Genomic DNA, 7,351 nt, shown 5'->3' with positions numbered 1-7,351 from the left:
CAGAAGTCACCGGAAGAGTTAGAAAGCAAGGTTTGACATTTTCTATTAATGAAAAATATATATATATATATATATATATATATATATATATATATATATATATATATATATATATATATATATATATATATATATATATATACCTATATATATATATATATAAGAGAAGATGGCGCCACTATAAACACTTGCCTGCACCATGACGGGCTGGGGTCGAATACCATCCAGGCCCCTCAAGAGAGCCTACAGGCGCAATAGGCGGAGACGTAAAAAAAAGAAAAAAAATATATATATATATATATATATATATATATATATATATATATATATATATATATATATATATATATATATATATATATATATATATACTAGTAAGAGTAGGAAGACACCTACCGAACGGGCGTGAGCTACTCCCGGTGAGGATATATGGGAAGCGAGGAGGGTGCTGAAGCCCTTCAAAGACCCTTCCCATGTCCTCACTAACCGTTTCCCTTTTGTCTCATCAACACCAGAGAGCAGTTCAGCATGCTCTCTAAAGACAGTTCCTCTCTCTTTCTACACCACACAACATTCACAAAACATACACACCTTTTCCCAAAATTCAAAATTCAGGGAGGACTCCCCTTCTGCCTGCCGACTTGAGAGGTGTCCTGATAACTCCTCGAACCTCCTCCTTATCAATTTCTGCAACATTCGCGGTCTCCGTTCTAATTTTCATTCTGTGGAACACCATCTCTCCTCTTCTAAACCTCACCTTCTCTTCCTCACCGAAACACAGGTTTCTGAGGCTACTGACAGCAACCTCTACTCTGTTCCTTCCTACTATCTCAATCCTAAATTTCAATCCAAAGCTGGATGTTGCGCCTACGTGCGCAACGACATCACTTCCTCTCGTGCCCACGACCTTGACTCTTCTGAATGAGCAGTGAGTAGCGGGCTTTTTTTTATAAATATTTTTCTTTATGTCCCTGAACTGTCTCCTTAGCTGTAAAAAAAAAAAAATATATATATATATATATATATATATATATATATATATATATATATATATATATATATATATATATATATATATATATATATATATATATATATATATATATATATATATATATATATATATATATATATATATATATATATATATATATATATATATACATGTATATATATATATATATATATATATATATATATATATATATATATATATATATATATATCTATATTTTTAAAGCTAAGGAGACAGTTCAGGGGCACAAAGAAAAATATTTATAAAAAAAAGCCCGCTACTCACTGCTCCTGAATAAAGGTCAAAGGAGTGTCCAAAAAATGAGGTCAATTTCGGGAGTAGAGGTGTCCTGATACCCTCCTCTTGAAAGAGTTCAAGTCGTAAGCAGGAGGAACTACAGATGAGGGAAGATTGTTCCAGAGTTTAACAGCGTGAGGGATGAAATAGTGAAGATGCTAGCATAAAAAACAACACCTAGGCACCTGCGCAGCGAGGGACGCCGCGCAGCATTTACCGCGCTACTTGTACACGCCACACCGGCCAATCACAAGCCAGAACGCGCATATAAAAGGAGCAACCCAGACAACCCAGCAGAGACACGCCAGTCCTCGTCGACAGACCGACTTAGTCGGCTAGATTTCGATCGCCGATAGAGTCGGTCTGTCGGCTCCTTGCTACGGGCCGCCTTTGGCAAAGGCCCGTGTGCTCCCTCGTGCAAGAGGGAGCAATCTTCCCCAACCCAGCGCAGTGGAACGCCAGCACTCCTCGGGCGAGCAGCCGGGTGGCCCTTCTACGGATGCGAGGTGGACATCCTCGCTTATAAGGGCCACCCCTCCGTGGTCAAGTCGACCAGTCGGCTGCTCGCACGAGTCAGCTACGGGTGTTTGCTGGGCGCCTGCCCAGAGAGCCCGTGCCTCCGTCGCTGCTCGCCGGCTTTTACTCGTGGCTGTGGCGGCGGCGGAGGCTTCCCCACACCCGCCGCACGCCAGCGGCGGGTTCCCCCCTGCGACGGGCCGTCGCATAGACTAAGGCCTGTTCTCCCTTTTTAGGGGGTAAATCCTTTATCATCATCACAACCCAGCTCCATTCAGCCTGAAGATGTTCCCTAGGCAGGAACGAAACGTTGCAACCAACAACCCAACTTTTGGACAGCTCCTCGGGGCTTTAGACACCGTCAAAAGAGAGTTGATAAGACTAATAGAAAAAACGCAGCAGAAGCTGAATAATGCAGAAAAAGCAGTTTCATTCAATCTCGTATGCTTAAAAGAGAATATATATATATATATATATATATATATATATATATATATATATATATATATATATATATATATATATATATATATATATATATATATATACACACACACACACACGAGTTGATAGGTGGTCTTCTGGACAGCATGTGGGTAGTCCTAAGCCCCAAATACACTGCCGAATTTTGGTCACGAGCTTGTCGCTGAATCAGTTCGTGAAAAAATTCGGCGACCGGTTTGCCGACATGACCAAGATTCTTACAGTTCGTGACCATTCGGCGACATGTCGGTGAATGCTCAAGACAGTTCGGGGACAATTCGGAGACATGTCGCCTACTATTCGGCGTCCATGTCACCGAGTTCAAAATCTGAAATTTTAACGTTTTTTTTTTGTCGCGGAATAATTTGCGACAAGTCTTCGAATTGTCTTTGTATGTCCCCGAAGTGTCGGCAACATATCGGGGACAATTCTCCGACAGTGCCAAGATTTCTGACAGCTGATCATCTGATGCCCATGTGACATATAAAAGCACGGGAATCTGGGGTGCAACACACTTCTTCACCGGCAGCTGAAGAGCCCACCTCGTCTCTCGCAACTTGTTGTGGGCGAGTAAATACCGTGTGTGATAATATTCGGTAATATGCATGATAGTATGTGTAATAAGATGTATAAATGTAGCTTGTTTTTGTTTTGCCCTCCTACAAATATTTTAAAATAAATGAATGTTTACGTATTATTAATAAACAAACCAGTAAATGAAAGAAGAAATAAATTTAAATAACTAAAATATGAAAGAAAGGTTAAATAATGGCAGAATAATGATATTAAGAAATAAATAAAGTAATAAATAGTAAATAAATTATGAAATAAATGAAAATGTTAGTTTCATATCTTTTTTATAAATTCGTGATTCTTCTTCTTTTTCATATTTTCTTGTTTACTGTTTATTATTATATTATTTTATTCCACACACACACACACACACACACACACACACACACACACACACACACACACACACACACACACACACACACACACACACATCTATCTATCTATCTATCTATCTATCTATCTATCTATCTATATATCTATATCTATATTTATATCTATATATATATCTATATCTATCTATCTATCTATATATATATATCTATATATCTATATCTATCTATCTATCTATCTATCTATCTATATATCTATATATCTATCTATCTATCTATCTATCTATCTATCTATATATCTATATATATATATATAGATATCTATATATATATATATATATATATATATATATATATATATATATTATATATATATATAGATAGATAGATAGATAGATAGATAGATAGATAGATAGATAGATAGATAGATATATAGATATATAGATAGATAGATAGATATAGATATAAATATAGATAGATAGATAGATAGATAGATAGATATTAATTCAGGGTAGGCGGTGACTGAACGGATAGCAAGACGGCCCTGCGTTCAGGAGGACGCGAGTTCAATCCCCGACCGGTGCCACTAAGCTGGGATTTTTCGACCGCCGCCGAGTGGCTTAAAACTACCCACATGCTGTCCAGAAGACCACCTATCAACCCGGACTCTAGATTCTAGGATTAAAGATGAGCTCCGTGTGGGCAGCATGAGCCAATGCAAGATGGCGTCACTATAAACACTCGCCTGCGCCAGAACGGGCTGGGCCGACCATCAGGACCCACCGGAAAGAGGCCTTGGACCGACCATCAGGATCCACCCTGAAGAAGCCTACCGGCGCAATAGGCCACGACGTAAAAAAATAAAAAATAAATAAATAGATAGATAGATAGATAGACCCACCCCCGTGTACACCTCTCACCGCGACCTGATTGCCGTGTCGTGAATACTTCGCCGAATGTTCGCCGAGTATTCGAGGACATGTCCCCGCCCCTTATGTGCCGGAGACATGCAAAAAATGCTCCATACAATATTGGTTTAGCCTGTTATTAGTATGTATGTTACATTATATTCGTTCTTATGCATTTCCATCATCCTGGGCAGAGCAGAATATGAAATTAACAATTCTTTCTGAAATGGATAAAAGCCAATAGCTCCACACTCTCATTGTTACTGCTGTGCACATCATATCCTGCAGTGATTTATTTTGGTTAGGCACAGGTGACCCATACATTGTGGACCAGGTTGAGTCGGGACGGAGCTTGGACAGGCTGAGGGGCGCGTGGGACGTCACTGCTCAGGAATGTACCTCATTTCCGGGAAAGGTTAGTTTGAACTACCACCAGTCACCACACATCTCGCCGTGTGGTGGAAGGACGGACGTCGACCACGGCCAATGAGAGATGAAAAGTGGACGGCGAACATCAGCGACCTCCTACTATCTGACGGCAACCAGACGGCGTCCGCTTGCCGTTCAACAGCTAATGGTCAACTATCGGCCACCGGTGGCAATCCGCTTGCCGTCGAGACGCAGTCCATTCGGCCACCGGACGGCAACCTTTCTTACGACCGGCAGCGATCTGAGAGGTCGGCTGGAGGTTTTGCAGCATGACCTAAAACCTCCATCGGTCGCAGGGCAGACGGAGACACATGACGATCGCACGCACGACCATGTGAGATCTCCCGCGACCTACAGGTCGCTGGAGGTCGTCGGTAGGTCGTAGAGCTAGTGTGACTGGGCCTTTAGCCGGCCACGAGCATGCCACGACTGTCGGCAACCGCACCCTGACCGGCCGACGATCTCGAGTCGGCCCATCGCTGACCGCGAGCCGCCCCATCGCCGACCGCGAACCGGCCCGTCGCCGACCGATCGGCGTACGGTCACCGACTCCGGCCGATCGCGCCACGAACTTAATCCTCTCTTCCGTCCACCTCAGCGTGAGGAAGGGGAGTTGACCTGAATCTCCTACTATCCATTTTCCATGTAAATGATGATTCCGGTACCAACATTCCTCACTGAAAATGGTGGCAGTGTCCACCGAAACTTTTTGGTAAATATACATCTTTTGTCTGCATGAGTGGCTTTTTATTCCCACTCGCTCACTCCATCGTCTGCAGAGCACACCCCCTTTCCTCTCCAGCGGTATACCAGTCTTCAAGTTTTTCACCATGAACCACGGCAGGGAACAACAACAGTCTGAGGACCTATATTGCCTCTGGGTCCCAGGCTTACGCCGACCAAGTCGCTCTGTCGGCGAAGACTGACGTGTATGCATATATAGAAGAGGCTTATTTATTTAGTATAAACAATGATTAAGACTTAATAGCTATATCTTGTAATTTTGTAAATTGTGCTATTTTCCTATTTTCCTTCCCTTGTTTTTATACGGCACGTACAAAAACATGGGAAGGAAAATAGGAAAATAGCGCAATTTACAAAACTACAATATATAGCTACTAAGTCTTAATCATTGTTTATACTAAATAGATAAGCCTCTTCTATATATGCATACACGTCAGTCTTCGCCGGGTAAATTATATTATTATTATTATTATTATTATTATTATTATTATTATTATTATTACTGAATAAACAGACAAATAAATAAATAAATAAATAAATAAATAAATAAATAAATAAATAAATAAATTAGTAAATTCCTTATATCTAGAGTTGTCTGCCCTATTCATGGCGGGGCTCCAACATCTTGCTATGTAGAAAATGGATACACTTCAATGGCTAACTCATGAAGTCTGAGTCAGTCAGTCTGGCAGACATTCCAGGTTTTTTTTTCCTATTAGTTGCCAACGAAGCGAACACCACCTCCTCCTGCACAGTCTCTACGGTAGAAGGTCTTTCTGCAGGTCGATTAAGCTGCTCTGCTGGCAGCCTTACTAATAATTAGAGTTGTTCGCTTCACCGGGAGTACCGAGTTGCTCCCTTTTCGGAGATGTCCCTGCCCAGGTGCCCGTTCTGCTGTGCAGCACTAATTCTGCTGTTTTTTTGTTGAGAGCTAACTCCTAATAACTGATGGGAAGCATACACCCGGGGGCGCGTCGCTTCACTCACTCGCTGACTATACTCCTGACGATCCCCCTCCTCCTCACCGAGCAAGCTCCCGTGCAGCCATCCTATCCATCTCAAGTCCTTCCCAGCAGGATCGATTAACTTGCCCCAGCCATGAGTTACGTGGGCGTTTCCTTGGTCTTCTCCACTCATGGTTGTCTCGTACAGAAACAACCCTATGTGCAGGATTGACGTCTGGGAGGCGAGCCACGTGCCCATATAGCCGGATTTGCTGTTCATGGACTAAGTTGGTGTCCCTGTAAGGCTGGGAGACGGGAGTCCTAGAGTAGAGACATGCCACTCTTCGTCGACAGACCGACTTGGTCGGTTCGGCTGACGTCAGCCGATAGAAACGGTCGTTCAGTACCTTGCTACGGGCCGCCTTTGGCAAAGGCCCGTGCTCCTGTAGGAGGGGAGCAATCTTTGGAGGAGGAGGAGAAGTCCTAGAGATTGAGTGATGCCGTAGTCGTGTGTTACGGCTAACAACACACCTCTTTGGTCCCTTATTCCGGCCAAGACGGGCGGCCTCTCCTGGTTCAGAGAGGGCAATCTAATCTGCGTGACACAGCTAATTGCGGCCACCACCATGTCAGGTGGTGGCTGCGTATACTCGCTTGCTACCCCTGGTACTGTTGAGGTACGCCGAACAATCAGCCTCCCGTTATAGGGCTCCGTGATGGGTGTAGGAGACTGAATTCTTCAGTAGGCGCACCTAATATCACCAAATGTGGGGTACAAACTTGGCGGAGGGACTGATTTTATGCCTCGAGTGGCGGTAGTGGGCTAAAGAGTAGCCTTTCCAAGTTTTTTGTTTTTATTTATAAATGATCCACAAGACATCCTGAAGTTAAATCAAAGTATGTGCTTATCTTTCTACTCATTCATACACACAATGGTAATATTTCTGTGGTGTCTGCTTCACTTAATTGAGTGAAATTCTATTGTGATAAACAATCAAAAATTCGTGTCACTATAAAAAAATTATTATAGTAAAATTGAAAGTAGTAATATAAGTGATGCCTCCATGAAATATACACAAATAGATAAATATGAAAGCTCACTAAGTCACA

Source organism: Eriocheir sinensis, chromosome 39 (genome assembly GCF_024679095.1).
Source record: "Eriocheir sinensis breed Jianghai 21 chromosome 39, ASM2467909v1, whole genome shotgun sequence".
NCBI classification, from domain to species: domain Eukaryota; kingdom Metazoa; phylum Arthropoda; class Malacostraca; order Decapoda; family Varunidae; genus Eriocheir; species Eriocheir sinensis.
This window is presented reverse-complemented; position numbering follows the sequence as displayed.